The sequence below is a fragment of the Montipora capricornis genome, chromosome 13 (genome assembly GCF_036669925.1).
Source record: "Montipora capricornis isolate CH-2021 chromosome 13, ASM3666992v2, whole genome shotgun sequence".
NCBI classification, from domain to species: Eukaryota; Metazoa; Cnidaria; class Anthozoa; order Scleractinia; family Acroporidae; genus Montipora; species Montipora capricornis.
The window spans coordinates 22337242-22362241 of NC_090895.1; the positions used below are offsets into that span (position 1 = coordinate 22337242).

Here is a 25000-nt window from a genome sequence, read left to right on the forward strand (position 1 = left end):
ATCATTGTAGTGCAGTGGTAGAAGTCTTAGTAAATAGCCCACAGAGAAGACATGTGGTTACTAGCAAAGTAGAAACATTGGCGTCTGGGCTGACACGTTGATCATTTTCAAGTTCCCGCACAACTTCTTTTCATCAAAAGTTTAAGCGTGCACCCTTAGCATATGACAGCTTTCTAATACAAAAGTTCATGGAAGTTTTTCTTACCTATCCGGCGGGGTTAGTATCTGGATGGGTGACCTAAAAAATATACCACCACTCCGTAACAGAAGCATAGGACCGAAAATTCTATTTTAACGCTCAAAAATGCGAACTAAGCAAGGTACAGATTTTGTTAGCTTGCTTTATGCAAAACAAATATTGATGCAAAAGTAAATAAATATTGATACACAGTTTTTAGGAAGAGCAGAAGGAAGTTTTCAGGACGGTCGATCGAGAATAAAATATTTTGCCATCAGCAACAAAATTTACGACATGAAAACAACATTAATTTTGAACTGCGAATATAAAAAGTTACCATCAGCGAAAAACATTTTGAGAGATTTTTGCTACGTTCAATTTTGTTATTGTACTTTTGGCTGCACAAGTAAAGCGTAAAATCGGAAGTGACATCGTATTCAGCGGGCGCCGTGATCAAGTTACCGCGGCGTGTTTACTCGCAAAACAGTGAAGCATCTGTGTCAAATGATGGCAAGATACAAGGTTTTTGTTTTTGTTAGTTTTCTTTTTCTTTCAAGTGTTATAAAGTTTGAGAAGAAATGTGCGAATTCAACACAAAGATCACAATCGCCCAACTCTTGAGGTTGACCATTGTTTCTGCAAAGTCAAAAATTTACTCTCCAAGACGAGGTCATTTATCACCACTTTATTATTCATCAGTGTCACAATTTTTTGCTGATTTTGTGGCTCATTTTGTTGAAACTCAAGTTCGCTTCCAACAGACCTGTTTGTTCTCGTCACAGAAGAGAGCACTACCACAAAAATCCTCCTGTACCACATATCAACCCAAGTATGCAAATTTGTTAACATCGAAAATTAAACAACATGATATTAAAATTAACAACGGCTGGAAATATCGCAAAATCCTTTTCCGGCGAAAACTTTATTGAAATAAACAACATAGTTGCTACTAGCAGTTCTCATTGAGAAGTGAGTGCTGCCGTTAAGGGTGTTTTTAAATGCAAATACGACAATGAGAGTTTCAACAAAAATATAACTTATTTTATTTGCAAAATGACATGGTTACAAGTATGTTCTTTGAGTATAACGTTAACAAGTAACTATTGGTATGGCTAAGGCTTTTGTTGCGATTATGCTTGTAGTAATTGCTAAAAGTGGAAAAGAAATATATTGGTTAACGAAAACGAAAAGTGTATGTAATAAATAACACTGTCTAACGCAACATGTAGTAATAAGGGCTTACACTAAATACTTGGTGTAACAACAGTCACTGTGGTACAACAACAGTTACTACACGTATAACGGCAATAACGGGTTCATGAACTGATCGTTAGAACAATTAGTGACAGTGACATTGTGTAACGCAACGTGTAATAGACTATGTCATCTAACAATGTTGGGCTATATTCGAAGCCTTATGGAAATACACTAAGTATGTGGTCTGAGAATGTTAGTGACCACTTTGGAACGTTTGTTGTAAGTTACCACTATGTCCTTTAAACTTAGTAAGAGCTTTACGAACTCATCCTTCGAAGGATCACTGACACCTTCTGTGGAAAACAACTGTGAGATAACTTTGTTAAAAGGCGTAAGAGGCAACTTGTCTATCTTTGGTGTGGTTAGGATAAATAGTTGAGCATAATACTGCGTGGGACAAAAGTTTGTCATCTGTTGCATGTTCCAATTATTACATGCAGTAATGTCTGATGAGTTGTCACGATTTTCTATCTTCTTGTTACATTTCATATAGGCTACATAAGTGGATGTTGAAATCACACCTGCTACAGATCCTTCTACAGTTGTAGTGATAGAATCATCAGTTAATGTTGGTGCTAAAGATAAAATATCGGTATGTAGCTCTGTTTGCTTAATTTACAGTGCCACTTTTGGCAGTATTTATATCCAGTTCCTTAGTAATGGCGTCTTTCTTTACTCGTACATTCTGAAAAATGTATGTTATGCCTTCTTCTATTTGTTCACAAAATTTCTCCAAAAATACTATCTTAGAGTAGGCTTTTGTGTCTACAATTTGCCCTTTTAGCATTTTCAAAGTTCCATTACTTAAACTTGTTTGCACTGTTTTAGGTTCTCGTAGAGCAGTAACCTTTGCTTTGACAGCTTTCAGCATTCCTAGGTCCAAGTGCTCGGGATGTCAACTTTTGGAAATGGTGAAAAACTTTAAAACAACAGCAGTTTCATTTTCATCAGGAATTCCCAGCGAATTTCGTGCATGTGAATCAAACAGGTACTAAAATCTGATTTTTTGATAACAGCCATCACATAACCATCAAGCACTAACATTGCATTTGAACTATCCGAAAATGTATTAATCAAAACCTGCTTCAGAGAGCAAAATGGCCCATCGCCACAAAATGAGCGATCAATGCGCCCTTGATAAAATTTGTTGTAGTTTAAACGGTATTCAGCATTGTTCTGCGAGGTTGCCACCTCCGGCAACTCCTCTATTGAAAGAGTATTGGCATCGGGTACCATTTTATTGGTTAGTGCATGTAAATGCATGCGATCTCCATGATGTAAGATGTTATCGATATTTGTTTGTGTCCATAAATCGACCGAATTTGATCGATTGGAAAGCAAAGCTGCAAGTGACATAAATGCACACTGTCGCCTCTAGAATGCTCACTGAAAGCTTCATGACCTTGATGAATGCTTCCTCGACTGAATAGAAGTAATCATAATAGATCAGCAAAAAGTGCCAAAACTCACCCGTAAACAGCGAAACCTTCACTCTGATCAACTGTATTTATAACTTGCTGCGAGCACACGCGATTTTCCGCTGAGCGAGCACGATTTTCCACTGAGCAAGCACATGTCAATTTTTCGTATAAGACAGCTGCTGATTGGCTAGACTGCGCCATATAACAGGATTTCTGATTGGCTGTTTCTTAATGCGAACGATGGGTCGAACCGTTGAAGCAAAATTTCTCGATGGCTTCAAGAATATGAAGGCCGCCTATCGGCAGCAATTAGAGGCAAAAACCCTTCCTATTTCAATTGCATGACACAATCCATGTCATAACACATATGCAATTAAATAAATTTCTGACAGTTCACATCAAACCCTTTTCGAAAGAACCTTGACCGTAAATAATGAAGCAATAAAGAGACAACAAGCTTTCATTCAAATAATTCTTCACTATCACATATCCAAATTTTTCTTACCTTTGCAGAGTTTAGTACAAAATACCGGGTAATGTGAGTTGCCAGACAACTAAGATGCGACTTGAGTAAACACTGTGATACATTCAAGGCGTTCGATTCCTTCAATGTTTGTTAAATCCATAAAAAAAAATTTGCCATTTGAGTTCCGTGTTTTATATAACACCAATTAGTAAAATATTAAAAACAAAGCTCACTTGAAAATGAAACTGTTGTCGAAGACCATTACTCGTCGCTTTAAAGATTTTTTTCAGCGCCTGTCTTGTTCATCCAATTGACGTTCCATTCTTGAGCTCCATGAGGGTATATTTTGTTAGAAGATCCACTAAAACGCCATTCGCGTTACAATGACTTTCGACGCCATTGCAGGTTAATAATTGTGCACCACAGAAATCTACGCATTACCCCAACACCTCAAACCCAACAAAATATGCACAGAAGACTATGCACGAAGACACCACTTAGCAGGGGAGTGACAGACAAGACTTTTCATGACACGCAAAAAATAAAAATTAAAACAACAAACAAATATTACCCATTTTTCGACTGGGATTGACATACTGGCAACCCAGTAATTATGGCTTGTTTAAGATGGTATTCGATTCTTTGTAAGTGGTTGTAGATGTTTTTGAGGTGGTTGTTGATATTTTTGGGGTGGTTGTAGGTGGTTGTAGATGGTTGTAGGTAGTTTTAGGTGGTTTTAGGTCGCTCCTTGTTTTTGTAACTACGGTATGTGTACAGATCATACACTTATTAAATTTTCTAATGACAACCCTGGCCTTTTCACCAGTTGTTTGATGAGTCATCTGCAGCTCAAAGCGGAATAAAACACACAATTCAACAAAAAACTAACTTTTACGTTTGTGGCATTTGAGCATTTGAGCTCAAATTACATGGAAACGGTTTTGTTTCTCAACAACGTCAAAATAACTGGTCCCTTATATTCAACCGTCGCGTAATCTTAGTCCCGTAGCCTTAAGGAGAAAGTGCGCTTTTAACGTACTTTTTTGCACAACAAATAGACTAAAGAATAGTTTTATCATGTACAACACGGGTATTTCTTAAATTTCATCACGTATAATATACATAATAATTTTAGCTTTTTTTATTTAGTTTTTCATTTTTTTCGTATTTAGTAATTAAGTAAACATTTGTACAGTACGTAATCCAGCCTTTTAGCTGCAATGGATTTTTAATAAAGCTATCTATCTACCTCACGAGAGATGTTGAAATTAAAGCTGACTTACATTGCACTATAATTTTCACGTCTGATGTGTCACTGCTAGGTCCATCGGATAGGACTACCAGGGTATAATCGTTGCTGTCGTTTCTGTCAACGGCACTAAACGTGATTGTTACATTTGTTCCCGTAACATTAATTGACACTCGATTATCAATGGTAATTGGGTTTCCAGAAAGAGATGCTTCTATAATGGGAACAGATGCTCCAGAAATAAGGAATTCCACGCGACGAAATGAACCTCCTTGAATGCTGTAGGTCCATTTCAGTGTTAGAGGTCGTCCTTCCAAAACACGAACTGGGCTCGAGAAATGGGTGTAATTGTCACTTGTGATTCTGCGGGCAAAAAAAAGCCAGAATTAACGACCCTTAAGTATCCAGTAACAGAGAAAAGTTGGATCTGCACCTTAGCCTTATTGTTGAAGTATTTGCTTTAACTTGAGGAGTTCATCAGTTCTCTGAAATTAGTAGTGTTAGTGTGGAAGGAAATAATCATAACGATGCTGCATTTTGACCTTAAATTTAAGTTCCCGTGGCAATTGAATCCAGAAATTGAAATGATAAAGTCAGCGTAATATTAATAATAATAACAAGAACAAGAACAAGAACAATAATAACAACAACAACAACAATAATAATAATAATAATAATAGTAATAATAAGGTAATATTTGAACTATTGTACACTAAAATTATGTTAAAATTGTAAATCAATGAAATATACTGTTTTTCTCTACTAACAAACATATTAAGAAACTTTGGTATAAACATCAAAATTTGAATGTTTCCGGGATTTTCTGAGGTTAAAATACCCTTTAAAACCGACATTTCGACCAGTTTTACCGGTGTCCTTCAGGCTGTCGGTCAGCTTGGTGACTGCATATTGACGTATCGTCATCATTACAAAACGTGTAAATGATATCAAAATGCGTGGGAAATGCAGTCTGAGACCTGTCAAGTACTTTTACTTTTACGATAATTCACTGTCTACTAGTTTCTTTGACTGGGTTGCCAGTATGGCAAACCCAGTCGGAATCTGCGTTTCATTTGTTTGTTTTCTTTTTTTTTTTTTTTTTCTTTTTTTACCATGTCGGTAAAAGTCTTGCCTGTCACTCCCCTGCTAAGTGGTGTCTTTGTTCTGTGCGTATATTCTTAGGATCGAGAGGGTAGTGGGAAATGCATATATTTCCCTGGTGGACACATTAGAACGATAAACTTAACCGGCAATGGCGTTGAAAGTCATGTAACGCGATTGGCGTTTTAGTGGAAACTTTGAACAAAATATACCTTTATGAAGCTCTATAAAGGCAAGTCCATAGGATACTGAACAAGACAGGCGGTGGAAATCTTAAAAGTGACGAGTAATGGACTTCGACAACAATCTGTCGCCCGTCGAGCCGAAATCAAAGTGAGCTGCATTTCTAATATTCTACCAAGTGTGCTGTTATGTAGAACACTGAAACCAAATGGAAAATTCTCTGGTAACTTATGGGTTCAACAAAGACAGAGAACGAATCGAACACCTTAAGTGGATCTGTGATCAACTCTGCACAGTCTTCAGGTAAAAAAAATAATTGGAAATGTGACAGCCAAGAATTATTTGAAAGAAAGCTTGTCGTCTATTTTGTGCTTCATTATTCAAGGAAAAGGTTCTTCATGGAAACGGTTTGATCCTGAAATTTTAGTTTGTTGTAATATTGCGCATATTTGACACGATTGAGTTTTTTCTCTTCACGCACTTTATGAAATAGGAAGGGGTTTTTGCCTCTAACAGCAAATATGTTGTTTGTTTAAAAAAATTGTTCACTGGAAAAGGTGTCCTTTATGAATTTATCATGTTTTACAATATGCGAGCTTAACTGGATAGTTTTTATGACAATAGTAAAGCATTTTCGTGTCAAAATGAGGTTAGCGTCTTTCTGTTGTGCTAACTTAATTAAATATAAATATACATTCTGCCTCGTGAGTTTGTTATTCTCGTTAACCAGCAATGGCGTCGAAAGTCATTGCAACACGTACGAATGGCGTTTTAGTGCATCTTTCAACAAAAGATGCTCTCATGGAGCTCAAGAAGGGAACGTCAATTGGATAAACAAGACAGGCGATGATGATCTGGAATCTTAAAAGCGACGAGTACTGGACTTCGACAACAATCTTTCGCCCGTCGAGCTGTATTTCCAATATTTTATCACGTGTAGTGTTATGTACAACACTGAAACCAAATGGGAAATTATCTGGTAACTTATGGGTTCAATAAAGTCAGGTAAAAAATAATAATTGGAAATGTGACGGTCAAGAATTATTTGAAACAAAGTTTGTCGACTATTTTGTGTATCATTATTCAAGGAGAAGGTTCTTCAGGAATGGGTTTGAACCTGAAATTTATTTTGCTGTGTACATGGTAATTTGACACGATTGAATGCATGCAACGAAATAGAAAGAGGTTTTTGCCTCTAATAGCATGTTGTTCGTTTCAATAAAATGTTTCGCTGGAAAAGGATTCTGTGATATTTTCTGCCTTTGTGAATTATAATATCATGTTGTGTATTGAATTTTCGAGCCTAAGGTTGAAATGTGATACGGCAGGATATTCTAGTATTGCTCTGTAAGCAGGAAAGGTTAACAAAAATAAACAGGTCTCAAGCGCGCTTGAGTTTCAACAAAATGAGCCCCAAAATCAGCTAAAAATTGTGACGCCGATGAATAATAAAGTAGCTGCTATTTCCAAAATGATCGAATCACCGGGTGATAAATAACCTCGTCTTGGAGAGGAAATTTTTGACTTTGCAGAAACAATGGTCAACCTAAAGAGTTTGGGCGATTGTGATCTTTGTTTTGAATTCGCTCATTTATTGTCAAACTTTATAAAACTTGACAGGAAAAAAAAAACTTACGAAAACCCGGAATCTTGCCATCATTTGACACAGATGCTTCACTGTTTGGCAAGTAAACATGCCGCAGTAACTTGATCACGGCGCTCGCTTAATTCCGGCGCTGTCACTTTCGATTTTGCGATTTATTTGTGCAGTCAAAAGTCAATAACAAAATTGAACGTAGCAAAAATCTCCCAAAATATTTGTCGCTGATCGTAACTTTTTATATTATATATTCACGGTTCAAAATTAATGTTGTTTTCATGTCGTAGATATGTTATTCTCGAGCGACCGTCCTTCTAAAAACTGTGCATCAATATTTATTTACTTTTGCATCAATATTTGTTTTTGCATAAAGCAAGCTAACAAAATCTGTACCTTGCTGAGTTCGCATTTGTTAGCGTTAATAGTATTTTCGGTCCAATGCTTCTGTTTTAGGAAGGGGTATACGTTTTAGGTCACCCATCCTGATACTAACCCCGCCGGTAAAGGTTTTACTTTAGTAAACTTTAGTATTACAGAGCTGTCAGATGCTCAGAGGGCACGCTTAAACTTGTGGTGAAAAGAAGTTGTGAGGAGCTTGAAAATTATCATTATGTCAGCCCAGAAGCCAATGTTTCTCACTTCCCATTTATTTTCTTCAATCTTTCTGGGTTCAGTACTTTGCTAGTAACCACATGTCTTCTCAGGATATTTACCATGCTTCTAACATGGCACTAAAATGATGGACAATACCAAAACAATATCGTACACTGTGAGAGCTACATATTACGCAAGGACAACTTGAATCTCCTGGAAGACAACACACAGCTCATTTGACATTATGGAGTAAATCGCTGTGTTACTACACTACCACACGTAAGCAATGCATGTCTATTTTTTCTAACGAGGACAGGAATTTCTTCTTTCTGACAAATGATTAATTAATAGGCCGGTAGCCAGGTTTTTAACGTCAGAAAAGCATCTGTTTCGTCGTACGAACGTGTGAGGACCTGTGAACCAAAGGGCCTCTGTTCCATCAAATTTGAAGGACCCGTTCGTTCCTACTGCGAACATCCATTCTTACAATACACGAGCCTCGGCCTCTAATAATTTCTATATCCAGAAATCAAATACTGAAATTAAGAGGAAGTCCTTTTCAAGAATTGGTGCAAAACTGTGGAATGAGATACCAACTAAGTTAAGGGCACTTTCTAAAGCTACTTTTAAAAAGAAGATAAAAATGATTTTGTTAAATATATTGGAAAATGAAGATTCTTAAAGATTTAGAATCCATCATATCAAAAGTTTCTTCATAGTTGTACATCCTTATTTTCCGATCCTGTTTTGTCCCAGATTCTTCGCATTTGCTATGTAGCCTAAATGAACTAGTGCAATACCAGTTTCTCTTAAGTAGTTCTTCTTTTGCCTTTTCTGTAACACGTTTCTTTTTAATTTAAACAAAGGTTAGCAGATTTTATTTATTTTTATTTTTCCTGGCCCGCCTCGATTAGCTTTCGCTACCTGCGGTGCCAGGTCTGTTATTACTGTATTATGTGCAAAAATGTAATAAAAGTTATTGTTGTTGTTGTTGCTGGTATGACTTCTGGGTGACCCGTTAAATGGTCTTAATGACCCCTCAACTTGAAAAAATTTACCTGGAACGCTGCACCTCACCGGTATCACGAGGTCGCGGGTTTAAATCCCGTTGAAGTCCTGAAAATTTTTCAGGCTTCTCGACGCAATAGATTAAGAGCGCCTCTCAGCAATTTTCACCTAAGACCGTGCAAGATAAAAAAATCGAAAATTGCCAAACTTTGTCACAATAAAGTACTACCAAAACCATTTTTAGGAAAATATGTTTTAGTTTGTTTCGATAATTATTTTACCTGGACGGCGACTTTTTCGGTATGGGGCCTTGTGAGCGAGTGAAAACGACTCCAAAATGTTGCTTGTTTGAATCGCTATTTTTGAAATAACGAATGAGTAACTTGAAAATCAAAACAACATGGCACAACTAGAGTAATTCCTTCACCCTTTAGCGCTGTTAACGGTACGATATACCAAAACTGGAATTTTTGACCAAATTTTAAAACTTAACCTTTTTTACATTGATTACAGAGTGCCAAATTTGTACGAAATTCGACTGTCAAAAAAGCATCCTGGTACATGGCTTTCTCAAACGGGACGATATTCATCGGAATAAGCAATGTTTCTGCTGCAATTAAATTCAATAAAATTTTTGGGTAAATGAAACGGAGGATTTTTGAGGCCCAATTTCAACATGCTGTTTGTCAACAAAAGTCGACCTTTGACCACCAAAGCGGAGGCGAGGTATATTGAAATCACACACGCTAATCTCGATTTATTCACTGAACAATTCGAGTATTTAGGTTTACTGGAACTACTGTAGGTAAAATGGAACGTGTCATTGAAATTTAACTGTTTTGGTTTAAGAGTGACATATCCGGCAATTAAAATAACTGACCTAAAAATTTGCATACTAGTAAGATTCATTCCATTCCATATTTTTACGCAAACAAGTTTCCTTAATTCACTTTCTGAACATACCTGCAAAACAAACAAAGAAAGGTATCCCCCTTTATATAAGTATACGCTGGTTGGATTTTCCTCGAAGCCCTCAAACGACCATCGAACCAGTCGAACGCTTTGTGACCTTCGTGAGTTCCAGGTTGTGCCCGTGATTGTGTGGTCGAGCTGTCACGCAAGAGATTAGGACAAAGCACACAGACCAATGGCTTCGTGCGGTTATTCTGAGTTTGTTGGGGGAATTTGTGGCCCAAGTTCTGATAATCCAGCAAACGTTCAATGCGTAACAATAGCAAAATGTGATAAGGACACCAAGGCACACTTGGATTCTCTGGATACAGAGGATAGGCTTTTGCTCGCACGTGCAGGTCAGCTTTAACTGAAATCACTTAAATTAAGATATTGAGCAGAAAATCACTTTGCGAAATCCGCAGATACTACCTATTACAGACTTAATGTCAAAAGCAGAGTACCCGCCCACAAGAAATGGACCCTAAAAACACTGCTGCCGCAGTGTCGCAGTCGTGTTGTTGGATACACCTCGTTCTAAAGAACCATGAGGCAAGCACTGCGGCACTAGCCAGTCTACTCAGCTCAATTTAAACTTTAGTCGACTAAGGCACTGCGGCACCAGCCATTCTACTCAATTCACTCTATCCGACGTGAACCGCGCGAAACCCACTTTCGTTTACTTCGGCACTGCGGCTAGCGGTAAGGCATCTTTAAGGCATTTTTTCGCATCAACTCTCAAATCCTCATGTTCTCTGACCACGTGTTCCTGAATCTACGTCATAAGTCGAGAGAAGACTTCAGCGAGTGGTATGCCAAAATGGCGGGCAATTTGCATGATACTTAAAAAGTCGTAGAAAATTCGGCTCTCGTTTGAATGGAAAAATCCTTTCGCTAAAGTTTATTTTTCAATATGGACTTTCAAGAGGGAAAATATATTTTTTTTAACTACACTTTAACTGCAATGTTATGATACCATGTGAAACACCAATAAATGCTTAACCAGATGCACTCATTGATGTGACGTAATAGGTTACCATGGAAACAAATGAGCCACCAAAAAACACGCTATATATTATTTTTAAACGCGTATATCGCAAAAACGAACTCCGTGATTCCCATTTTTTTTTGCTGGAGAGTAATTGGCACGCTAAGACAAAACTCATTGCAAAGTTTAAGAAAATAGATCATGCCTGTTTCCTCTTCAAACCCGTTCTAAGTGCGAAGTTTTTGTTATGAAAATTAGTTCTCAGTGTTTTTGATACATACAACGGATTTAGCATGATTCTGGTCAATAGAATTCTCTAAAACCCGCAGACTACCACACCATGTATGTCTTGTAGGTTGGAAAATTAGCCAGGATTTATTGTTCGTTAAAGCTCAGAGAGAGAGCGCAATCTATTCAAAAACTAGGTGCAAGTTTCATTCAGAAAATGTGATTAAAATAATATTATATTTTCAAGAAAAAATAATGGCGCAAGGTGGCTGTACGGCTGTGAGGGTGTATATATTTCTTATTTTACCAATATTTCGTCATTAGAGAACTACAATAGGTATAGGGTTACAGATATATTATTATTATTATCATGATACTTATGTAATTATATTATATAAATTATACATAATACCAGTATATATTATATAATACATTTTATTATTAAATTTATATACTACTAATAATAATAACATTATTATTATCCATTGAAATGTATGTCAGAAAATAAGCCGGGAGACAGTAGCTTTGTAAGCTCCATTGAAATTCGAGGATAAATAAAGTTATGCATGAATGAATGTATGTATATCGATCGGTTGTTCTATTCATGCAATACTGTATTCCACAGTGGGGTTCGCCCTTACGCGATGCCATAGGAATCAGTACTACTTGGAGTAAGCTTTTGAAGTTTTAGAGACAGAGCAAGGGTTAATCCGCGCTCCCCTTTCACTGCCATGTGTGATGCCCCTTCATGTGGGCAGGCGCGATTTTTCTTATTACATCTCCATCGGATTCCAAATCGATCACGATGCCGTAGGCAAATCGTCGTATCCAAAATGATATCGTATATCTCAAAAACACCTTTGAAAGCAATTAATAAGAAAACAATAACCGTTAGGTTTAGGCAGTGATACAATCCGGCTGCGCTGATCAATGTACTCGCTTCAGGGACACCTGGAAAAGTGAGTGCTCACAGTCTCGTACAATGATACATGATTCAGATGGTTACATGGTCTTACATATCTTGCTTACTATATTTTCGCAATTGGAGCGATTCCTGAATACCCGTCCACAAAGGGGCGTTTACGTTTGCGACGCTAGCCGCAGTGCCGAAGTGCCGATAGAGTGAATTGAGTAGAATGGCTGGTGCCGCAGTGCCTTATTCGACTTAGGGTTAAGTTGAGCTGAGTAGACTGGCTAGTGCCGCGGTCCTAATGCCTCATACACGACTGCGGCACTGCGGCAGCAGTGTTTTTAGGGTCCATTTCTTGTGGGCGGGTATTCTGCTTTTGACATTAAGTCTGTAATAGGTAGTATCTGCGGATTTCGCAAAGTGATTTTCTGCTCAATATCTTAATTTAAGTGATTTCAGTTAAAGCTGACCTGCACGTGCGAGCAAAGCCTATCCTCTGTATCCAGAGAAGAATCCGACACTTTATAACTTCTCAAGTGTCCCTTGGTGTCCTTATCACATTTTGCTATTGTTACGCATTGAACGTTTGCTGGATTATCAGAACTTGGGCCACAAATAACCGCACGAAGCCATTGGTCTGTGTGCTTTGTCCTAATCTCTTGCGTAACAGCTCGACGACACAATCACGGCACAACCCACGAAGGTCACAAAGCGTTCGACTGGTTCGATGGTCGTTTGAGGGCTTCGAGGAAAATCCAACCAGCGTATACTTATATAAAGGGGGATACCTTTCTTTGTTTGTTTTGCAGGTATGTTCAGAAAGTGAATTAAGGAAACTTGTTTGCGTAAAAATATGGAATGGAATGAATCTTACTAGTATGCAAATTTTTAGGTCAGTTATTTTAATTGCCGGATATGTCACTCTTAAACCAAAACAGTTAAATTTCAATGACACGTTCCATTTTACCTACAGTAGTTCCAGTAAACCTAAATACTCGAATTGTTCAGTGAATAAATCGAGATTAGCGTTTGTGATTTCAATATACCTCGCCTCCGCTTTGGTGGTCAAAGGTCGACTTTTGTTGACAAACAGCATGTTGAAATTGGGCCTCAAAAATCCTCCGTTTCATTTACCCAAAAATGTTATTGAATTTAATTGCAGCAGAAACATTGCTTATTCCGATGAATATCGTCCCGTTTGAGAAAGCCATGTACCAGGATGCTTTTTTGACAGTCGAATTTCGTACAAATTTGGCACTCTGTAATCAATGTAAAAAAGGTTAAGTTTTAAAATTTGGTCAAAAATTCCAGTTTTGGTATATCGTACCGTTAACAGCGCTAAAGGGTGAAGGAATTACTCTAGTTGTGCCATGTTGTTTTGATTTTCAAGTTACTCATTCGTTATTTCAAAAATAGCGATTCAAACAAGCAACATTTTGGAGTCGTTTTCACTCGCTCACAAGGCCCCATACCGAAAAAGTCGCCGTCCAGGTAAAATAATTATCGAAACAAACTAAAACATATTTTTCTAAAAATGGTTTTGGTAGTACTTTATTGTGTCAAAGTTTGGCAATTTTAGATTTTTTTATCTTGCACCGTCTAAGGTGAAAATTGCTGAGAGGCGCTCTTAAGTAATTATGAGTGAAAGATATATATGAAATACATCATATATTGCACTGCGGGTATGAAATCAAATGAAACCATGTTGTCTCACAGCGATGAGCGCAAATTTCTATTGGGTCGAGAAGCCTGAAAATTGTTGAGGAGTTCAGCGGGATTTGAACCCGCGACCTCGCGATACTGGTGCGATGCTCTAACCAACTGAGCTATGAAGCCACCGACGTTGGCAGCTGGTCACTTCTCAGATCACAACTTCCCGTGATAAGTAATTATAAAGTGAAAGATATATAAGAAATACATCATATATTGTACTGCGGCTATGAAATCAAATGAAACCATGTTGTCTCGCAGTGATGAGCGCAAATTTCTCTTGCGTCGAGAAGCCTGAAAATTTTACGGGACTTTAACGGGATTTGAACCCGCGACCTCGCAATACCGGTGAGATGCTCTAACCAACTGAGCTATGAAGCCACTGATGTATTTCATATATATCTTTCACTCATAATTACTTATCACGGGAAGTTGTGAACTCAGAAGTGACCAGCTCCCAACGTCAGTGGCTTCGTAGCTCACTTGGTTAGAGCATCACACCAATATCGCGAGGTCGCGAGTTCAAATCCCGTTGAAGTCCCGAAAAATTTTCAGGCTTCTCGACACAATAGAAATTTGCACTCATCACTGCGAGACAACATGGTTTCATTTGATTTCATACCCGCAGTGCAATATATGATGTATTTCATATATATCTTTCACTCATAATTACTTATCACAGGAAGTTGTGAACTCAGAAGTGACCAGCTCCCAACGTCAGTGGCTTCATAGCTCAGTTGGTTAGAGCATCACACCAATATCACGAGGTCACGAGTTCAAATCCCGTTGAAGTCCTGAAAAATTTTCAGGCTTCTCGGCGCAATAGAAATTTGCTCTCATCACTGCGAGACAACATGGTTTCATTTGATTTCATACCCGCAGTGCAATATATGATGTATTTCATATATATCTTTCACTCATAATTACTTATCACGGGAAGTTGTGAACTCAGAAGTGACCAGCTCCCAACGTCAGTGGCTTCATAGCTCAGTTGGTTAGAGCATCGCACCGGTATCGCGAGGTCGCGGGTTCAAATCCCGTTGAAGTGCCGAAAAAATTTTAGGCTTCTCGAAGCATTAGAAATTTGCGCTCATCACTGCGAGACAACATGGTTTCATTTGATTTCATACCCGCAGTGCAATATATGATGTATTTCATATATATCTTTCACTCATAATTACTTATTACGGGAAGTTGTGAACTCAGAAGTGACCAGCTCCCAACGTCAGTGGCTTCATAGCTCAGTTGGTTAGAGCATCGCACCGGTATCGCGAGGTCGCGGGTTCAAATCCCGTTGAAGTCCTGAAAAATTTTCAGGCTTCTCGACGCAATAGAAATTTGCGCTCATCACTGCGAGACAACATGGTTTCATTTGATTTCATACCCGCAGTGCAATATATGATGTATTTCATATATATCTTTCACTCATAATTACTTATCACGGGAAGTTGTGAACTCAGAAGTGACCAGCTCCCAACGTCAGTGGTTTCATAGCTCAGTTGGTTAGAGCATCGCACCGGTATCGCGAGGTCGCGGGTTCAAATCCCGTTGAAGTCCTGAAAATTTTTCAGGCTTATCGACACAATAGAAATTTGTGCTCATCACTGCGAGACAACATGGTTTCATTTGATTTCATACCCGCAGTGCAATATATGATTTATTTCATATATATCTTTCACTCATAATTACTTATCACGGGAAGTTGTGAACTCAGAAGTGACCAGCTCCCAACGTCAGTGGCTTCATAGCTCAATTGGTTAGAGCATGGCACCTGTATCGCGAGGTCGCGGGTTCAAATCCCGTTGAAGTCTCGAAAAATTTTCAGGCTTCTCAACGCAATAAAAATTTGCACTCATCACTGCGAGACAACATGGTTTCATTTGATTTCATACCCGCAGTGCAATATATGATGTATTTCATATATATCTTTCACTCATAATTACTTATCACGGGAAGTTGTGAACTCAGAAGTGACCAGCTCCCAACGTCAGTGGCTTCATAGCTCAGTTGGTTAGAGCATCGCACCAGTATCGCGAGGTCGCGGGTTCAAATCCCGTTGAAGTCCTGAAAAATTTTCAGGCTTCTCGACGCAATAGAAATTTGCGCTCATCACTGCGAGACAACATGGTTTCATTTGATTTCATACCCGCAGTGCAATATATGATGTATTTCATATATATCTTTCACTTATGATCTATGATGTCAAACACCTTCCTTAAATCAAGGAAGGCACTTGCAACCTTTTTGCCATGGACAATCAATGGCTAACTTCCATGAGCCAACAGCTTTAATCAGGGCCACTGATGTCGATGAGTTCCGTGCATAAGCATACTGATGTTCACCAATAAGGTCTGCTTCTTGTGCATATTGCATGAGATCCAAGTTAGCAAAGAATTCGTGAACTGTAGAGACATTTGGGAGAACGGATATAGGCCTGTAGTTGTCACGCTCTGTAAGGTAACCTCCCTTGGACACTGGAGTTACTCTGGCAACCTTCCATGACAGTGGAAAATGTCCGTTCTGGTAAGACTCACTGAGTAAGTTTGCTATGTTCCTGCTTATACAAGGGGCTGCAATATTCAAAATCTTTGCTGGAATGTTGTCTGCACCTGTGGCCATTGCTCGTAGAACCTTAAAAACATCTTCACTCACGGGTTGAAACGTAAAGGCAGCGTCGGTGTCAGGAACACCTTAAGTCAAGGTTGATGGTAAGGAATTCGCAGTTGTATTAGCATGGCAACCAGATAGCAGAGACGAGGCTATAGTAGTAAAGTACTCGTTCAGTGAATTATCTATGTCTTGTTTGTCCTTAACCTCCTTTCTATTTATCACCAGTTTTTCAATTTCACCGAATTATTCTTACCGGAATGACCTTACGGAGCGTATTCCAAAAAACTTTAGGCCTAGCACGAGTTTCCCTCGACTTAGTGTAAAAATATACCTTTCTTGTTTTTCTGTTCATGCTGGTCACAAGATTCGTAACTGCCTATATCCGGTCCAGTCTTCGGGTAAGCCATATAGTTCAGCTCGCTTGTGAACCCGATCACGTGATCTCATTACTCTCAGTACATTGCTATCAAGCCATGGATGCGTTGAGACCTTATCCATTTTTGTTTTAAAGGGAAATGACGATCAGTTACCGTTCTCATAAGTGACTCCCAGGTACTACACAACCCCCTCATGTCATCAACATTTCCAAAGGAATCTATTATTCTCCAAGGAGCTGTTTCCAGATCGGCCAGAAAAGCGTCAATTGCGTCCTCTGACCAAGAGCGGGTTGTTATTATACGATGCTTGGTGTGTCGAGCACTGGGTACATTCATGACACCATATAAAGAGCCTAACATTCTAAACTGCGATCTAAAGCCGTGTTCACATTCGGCCTCGATTATGATTTAATTATAATCCAATTAAGTTTGGAATGGGTTCACATCAATTAATTACAGTGCGTGATTATAATTGGATTATAATTATTTCAAACAACCTTGAAGCCGCGTGCAAATGCACTGGATTTGTCCACTGTACAAGCTCTCAACATGTTGAGTGTTTGTTGAGGTGTTCTTGAGTGGGGTGTTCAAATGACCTCAGCAATGACTCAACATGTTGAGCATTCCGAAGATTTGACAAAGGCTCATGTTAAATCATGGCTAAGAATCTTAGGTACATTCATCTCCTCAGAGCAGGAAAATGCTTAGCTGCACTTCTAGTAAGCGAACTCATTGATGAGGACAAAAAGTCAAAAAACGACCCATAAGCATGTATTTTTCTCCAACAAATCAATAAGCTTTCCCGTTTCTTCCTCCGTCCATTTTCTTGTCTTTCCTCTTTTAGAATTTTTGTCATTTGAAATTTCCTGTAGAACTTCTAACTCCCGGGTTCTAACTCCTGCGGCGCCATCTTGTAAAATGTTCCATATGTTTAAACTCCCAATTGATACGCTGGGCACTGCGCGTGCGTGGGCTCAACATGTTGAGCGTTGCATTTGAAAGCGTTGCAAATGCACTCGACTTTGTTGTCGAGCCACACACGGATGACCGCGAAACAAAGGAAATGTTAAGCCGTGTTGAGCCGTGTTCTCTTTTCTTCCAGATGATAAAAGAAATGAGTCATGCTGTGAGGGCTTGATAAAATTAAGTTACTTTTAAAGGAAAACAACGAATTATTTGAGTACAACATGGAACAAACGTGAGACCTAAGGAACCACAAAATTAGAAATTTATGTCAAGAAAGCTATATATTCATCACTGGGCGTGTGAAAAACTAACAGCAGTGTTAACAAAAGTAACAACCCCAAAATGTGCGAAACTATCGAGGGCAGCTTCCATTCAACCACTGTTGTTTCTCTTCTTCTGTGAAAAACGTTAATAGACCTTTTCGGCTTGTACATTTTGTTTTCCGAATACAGATCATGTCATAATACTCAGGAGGCTTGGTCATTTGGTTTGTCCATTAAAGAGAGTGCATGCAGGCATATTCATGCTTGCATGCCCTCATTTAAATGAACAAAACAAAACACCGAACCTCCTGAGTATTATCACATGATCTGTATTGGGAAAACAAAATGTGCAAGCCGAAAAGGTCTATTCTGGATAGGAAATCTTTTTTTTTTTGCATTTCACGCGCTAAATCTCTAACTCTTCTACTGACCCGAAAGTCTCGCTTCCGCGCGCTCTAAAACGGACACTGCTGAAGCGTGGCCTCAACTATAATAACAGCTATTGAAACCTAGGGTGCTTACTATTTAGCCAAATAATCCGGATGGAATGATCGTTGCATAAAGGTAAGCGATTTCCCAAATTAATTGACCAAATGGATGAGAACGGCGCTTACCATAATCGCATTTACCACCCGGCATTCAATGACGTGCAAAACTAATTGGCTACCTATTAATCATTTGCAAGAAAGAAGACTTGAAATACAAAATGGCTAAAAAGTCTTGTCACGTCAATGAAAACAACTCGCACATCAAATATCAAACTACATATGCAAATTAGTTTTACAGCCAAAAATTTTCTTGAAACAAACAACATATTTGCTATTAGAAGGAAGACAAAACTTCCCATACTACCAGAGTTCAGGATCAAACCCTTGCCTTGAGGAATGAAGCAAAAACTGAGATGACAAGCTTTCTTTTAAATAATTCTTGACTAACAACAATTAGTTAAATTTCCAATGAATTATTTTTTACCTGAAAACTGTGCAGAGTTGAGTACAAATATAAATATAACCATTGAAAACTGAACTAGAGACTCTTAACAATATGATGTACCAGTTATATTTAATGAAGAAAAGTTTAAAAAATTTTATTCTCATGGTAGAGATGCATAAATATGATGAAAGCCATCCTGAGGATACTTGTGACTCTTAGAACTTCCATCCATTCCATACTTAGTTCATTATTGGGTTCATTATTTGGTAAAGTTTAACTCAAAGGATTGCATGTTGCTAAATGTGTAACACATGAATCTGTGCGTAGGAAACCTCCCTAATGCGCTGACAGATGAATTGCCTGAAAACAAAGCTAGTTTGCTTCATTTAAACAGCTTTACCATTTTTAACTGGTCAGTACCCAAGCATCATGGGAATTTAAGAAACCCCATCACTCTTTAATGTGGACATAGTTTTTCAGTGAGTGATTAAACGGTCTCTCCCTTATTCAGAGATGTATCCAGAGTGTGACATTGCATCCTGGGATGCACTCCTTTTTCTTTGAACACACAGAATAATTATAGAACAAAGGGTCCAATTGGACGCAGACAAAAACTGAATGTTTATGCAAATTACAAACGCCAGGAAAAACATGGGAACACATTTCACGATAAAACTCTAATTTCTCGCTATGGAGAAATGATTGAGTTCCTCAAATTTCAAGGTAAGCTGTTATTTCCAGAATTTTGTAGTCAATGATTTCATTTTCTCAAATTAACGATTATGTCCGCTTGAGGAGTTAAGTTCTTGTGTTAGAATTCCCAAGTGTTGTGTGACGTTATCTCAGCTGTTTGTTAGGCGAGACAATCGCAACATTTTCAATCTGCCAATAACAATTTAACATTTTAGTCGAAGTTCAGTTTCTTGCATACTTTCCAAGCAAATTTTAAGGCAATGGTTTGTTTATCGTGAGCGAAAAAACAGAGTACCCAACAGCGAAGTATGTTAAGTTTTGTCTTGTGTAATTCTGTTGATAATAATTTGGGCCATGCACGTGTGTTCATCGTCTCGGTTCTTGTTTTGCACGTAACTTGTCTGTTTTGTAAATTATGCAACCTTTTGTGGAGTTAGTGTTAAACATAACATGTTTAACATGAAGCTCAAAATAATATTACTTAATATATTCAATCACTCGGTTATTAACATTAGCCATGGTGAAGTCACGGGCCGACGATGAACGGTCTATCGCTTACATTTGTTTATGCTTTTGTTCCTAAATTAGTGCTCTTTTTTGGAGAACTGAGATTCATTTCTATTTGTTTTTTTTTTTTTTGGCTACAGAAATCTAGATCATTTATCAATTGGAGCCAACAGTTCCTACAGCATACAGATTCCTCGAGGCGTTTTCAGAGGAGATCAGTGGAGCTCTGACAGCTGATTACACCACAATTTAGATCAATGAATCAATAGGCATAACAGTTTCAAAGAAACTGATCATTTTAATATATATTAAGTACATATTCAAGGGGAGGGAATTATTCTTGAACATTAATTAGCTGGACCTCCAAAACATTTTGAGTTAGTCCTCCCCAATTTTTCAAAAAGGGGTCTAACCACCCCTAAAGTTGAAAATCTGGATACATCTCTGCTAATTACTGACTTGTTGAATCACTCAGCATTTTAAAACCTATGACGTCATGGACTCTCTTCATCGGTAGCAGTGAACCATGTGATATAAACTGGTTTTCACTGTTATCCAGATAAGCAATAACACCATTCAGGTCAGAAACACTAACCAATAATAATAATTTTATTATATTATTATTAGTTCGCTCTCAGTTCTTTCAATTCTTAAATAAAATGTTCCTTATTTTGCTTCTGGTTTGTGTAACAAAACCAGAATTACAGAAACAATAAATCATTGTAGTTTCCTGTAGCAAATCAAGGCTGTCAACGTAATTATGATGCCATTTCAATTTGGGCCTTACAATACGACCAGACTTGTTTCCCACTGAAGGAAAAAAGATACCGATTCTTCCTTAAAGAAACCTGGCAGGAGAAAAGATGTCTCCACCATCTTCAGGTATATAGCAGATAGTGCAGGAGAAACATCTGCAATATTATTTAACCACAATTACTGTATAAGGCACGTCTCATTCTTTGAGACAGAGTCCTTAGGTAGAACAGTTGATTTATTGACCGTTCTGTAAACATCATGCCCTGTGGATCATTCCCAAATTATTAAAACTGCAAGTCATTGTGAATATGGCCACAGACCTATACTCCGCACCAAATTAAAAAAGTAAAGCTATCAAAACTCGCCTGTTTCTGGGCAAACTGAGAGGATTGCAATCACAATACAGAAAAGAGCTGAATACATGGTTGTCGATCCCAAAAGTCCGATGCCACAAAGTAATACTCGTTCACTTTCAAACTTGGGTGGAATTTGCACGAAACAGGGAAGTATTAAATTGACATCCCATGATGCAACTTCCAAAAATGTACAGCCCGCCAGTGGCATGGGACTAAAAAACAAAAGTCCTTCCCAGGCCTTTTCAATCCTTATTAAAATCAAGAGAAATTTTTATTTTTGTGCCCGACAAAACGGTTTGTCTTCTTGCCCAGATATGGTTTGCCGTTTGTTGGAAAATTCAGCAATGTAATATTTGTATGAAACAATCAGTATTGATTCAACTTCAGCACAGGATATCTTCATTCAATGACTGTATTCATTCAACTTCAACACGGGCGTTGTTTATTCAACAACTAACTTTCACCTTCAACACGGGCTATTTTTGCGCAAGTATAATATTTTTTCAACTTCAACGCCCAAAGTTATGTTTTATGGAACGAATATATTTATTCAACTTCAACAAAAATATTTTCATTCAGCAAAACATATTCATTAACTTTTCGCAAGTTCCCATCCTCGGAGACCCAGAGGCAGCTAGTCGGGACGATAGAATGTTCTTGTAGTAAACTTTCACCACGAACATTCTATCGGAATATACGGAATATTTTAAAACGCGGGATAAGAGGAAAGGCTTTTAAGAAAGGGTATAAATATTGCATTTTTTGTCCGTGAGTAGTCTGGGTAGGATAACGTAACTCCAGATGATAATTTGACATTTCCTCGCGACAAAAGATGTAAAACTGTGTTACAGAGAAGAGTTCACCCCTGGGTGATATGTTTTCCCGCTTCCCTTTTGTGTCTCTCGGACTGTGCCAAAAATTCGCAGGCGCACTTTCTCACATTCAGAGAAGGAAAGATGGAGAAAGCAAAAAGACGATTGTGAGTGTCGCAATGGGCGTATGGAAAACCAGGAAATCCGGAATCCGGAAACGGAAACGGATCTGGAATAGGAATAAGAACAAGAAAAGTCGATGATATCCAGTTGTTTTATTTCAGCTAAAACAGTTGAATGTTGTATTACACACTTTAAACTGCAAAATTAATTTTTACGGATATTGTTGTCACAACAAAGTTCGTACCACTGGCGTCATTCCTTTTTTGAACGGCTTGAGTTATGAGAATGATTGACATTGAGACTCCTCCTTGTCTCTTGCTGGCGTGGGAGCGAATTTGTTACTGAAGCCATGGATGAAAGGAGTCCACAAAAGAAAATTAAAGTAAAAGACAAAATAAGTCTGAATCACTTTATTTAGTGAAATAAAATATTAAGGTTACTTGAACTACGAACCTCGCCTTCGAGATCTCGCCGCACTGGAGATCAAGAAGAAACATAGGAAAGATGTCTTTTTGAGCACTAATTCACCTGCGTGGCAGGCGTTCGAAGGGGAAAGGGAGAACTGCGGGAGAACGAGGAGGGTGCGAGTGAAACGACCCCCTAATTAATATGCATACATAAGGCAGCTGCCAAATCTCTAACTGTCAAATGGCATCCAATGAAAAACATTCACAGGAAAATGCGCTACGCAGGAATAAATTAAAAAAATCTCACGGCGGAGAGAAGTGTGAAACCAAAACACCGTCGCCCGAAAAAGGAGCAATCTTTCAACGACGTGTGACGAGTTTGTGAAGCGAGTTTACTGGCGGAATATGTCTCAACAAAATCGTGAGTGAATTTGTTCAGACCAACGCTGAAAAAGAAATCGTTTGCCTGAACGACTAACAGCTGTGGCTGGAATCCGTTTAAAAAAACAAATTCGAAAATTCTTCACAACTTGTTTGCAACGTGTGTGTAAGAAAAATAAGAAACTGTTGCATAATCTCGAGTTTCTATCCAAACGTTTTGAATCAGATCAAAAAGACAAAGTTGGCGGCCTTTCTTAAGATTGTTTAGGTGAGAGCTCGAAAACAAACTGACGTTGAATTCAACCGCAATAGGTTGGTGTTGATTGACAAAAATTTAATTTTAGCTAGGCAATCACGATTTTTACGATTAGAATCTGAGCGTAAAAAGATCGAAAAGCAATAGCGTCCTCCCCTTTTCCCACACGCGCCCTCCACGTTCTGCCACCGATCTCCCTTTCATTTCTCCTTCCCCTTCGAATGCGGGAAGGCGAGGTTCGTAATTGTTTACCCCTAACATTTTATTCCAATAAATAAGGGTGAATTTCTTTTGTCTTTTGTGGACTCCTTTCATCCATGGCTTCAGTACCAACTTGGCTCCCACGCCATCAAGGGACAAGGAGAAGTCTCAATGTCAATCATTCTCGTAACTTGAGCCGTTTAAAACAGGAGTGACGCCAATGGTACGAACTTTGTAGTCACAACAATATCCTTAAAAAGCAATTTTGCAGTTTGAAGTGTGTAATGTAACATTCAACTTTTTTAGCTAAAATAAAACAACTGGATATCATCGACCTTTATTGTTTTCATTCGGGTTCCGGTTCCGGAGCCGGATCCGGTTCCGGCTCCAGTTCCGGATTCTAGATTTCCGGGTTTTCCATACGCCCGTCTCAATTGTCTTAAAAACATAACGTACGACATGTTATCGTTTCTTTTGCAGGCTGATTTGCTAAGTCAGTGCCTTTTTGAAGGTCTTTGTTACAAAACCTAATTCGTTCATACACGATTTCCCTAGCAGATGTTGTGATCGGTCACATGCGGACCACTCTATGTCGGTGTTATTTTTATCGATCTGTAGAATTGAAGGATAAATACATTACGGCGGTTGCCATTTGGTCCCTCGGCAATAAAGTTTTAAGGCAAAATAATTCAATGAAAGATCAAACAAAGTGTTAACCGAGTCCTGCGTTATGATTTTTTGGTCATTCTGAGCTGTTTTAGGCGTCGTTTTGCGACATCTATTCTCGACCGCCAGTGGGAGAGTCCAGAAAATTGACAATGCAGGCAACAACGACCCCGCCGGCTATGGGGCGCCATTTAAAAAACAATTATTTAGAACAAATTTGTGACATTTTTTCCTTATTTAGAAATAATTCAAACTGTAACACGATTTATTTATAAATAAGACGCAAAACTTGTCGGATGATATGTAAATAATTATTTTAGGCACGTAAGGTCGCAATAGTAGCAAGTATCAAGTGAAGCTATGATCTTCGCAGTTACGAACGCAATTTTCACAATTGCGTAGAAAAGCCTGAAAAATTCAGGACTTCAACGGGGTTTGAACCCGTGACCTCGCGACTCCGGTGCGAAGCCACTGACGTTGAGAGCTGGTCATTTGTGGGTTCTGATGGTCCCGTGAGGAATGAATCAATGATGAAATGGTATATCAAATGAATCATATGAACTGTGGATATACCCTAAACCCTAACCCTAACACTTAACATGTTTTTAATTTTGAATGAAGTGAAAACTAATAGACCTAATCGGGTAACTCAATGTTGTACCCAATTCAAACCCCTTGGGAATAAAACGTTTTGCTCCCGGTATTTTCATAGCATTTAAAATGAATGCTACATCATCATGCAAACACATTACACAAATAATCTTAATCCCAGGAGATTTGAATTGGGTACAACATTGAGTTAGCCGATTAGGTCTATTCTCGGTTTTCAGCTGACGTCATAACCTTATG

General features: G+C 38.4%; 1 protein-coding gene across 2 annotated transcripts in view; it reads right to left on the reverse strand.

Annotated features, from left to right (window-relative positions):
- Positions 1-25000, reverse strand: part of LOC138030102 (proto-oncogene tyrosine-protein kinase receptor Ret-like) — a 428681-nt gene that overhangs the window by 45596 nt on the left and 358085 nt on the right. Inside the window, exon 1 of one of the 2 annotated variants that reach the window (XM_068877974.1) lies at positions 4606-4934. The exons of the other annotated variant lie outside the window; for it this stretch is intronic. The gene's annotated coding sequence lies outside the window, so the exon portion shown is untranslated. Of the gene's footprint in view, positions 1-4605; positions 4935-25000 lie in introns of those variants that run through there. 2 annotated transcript variants of the gene reach the window in all.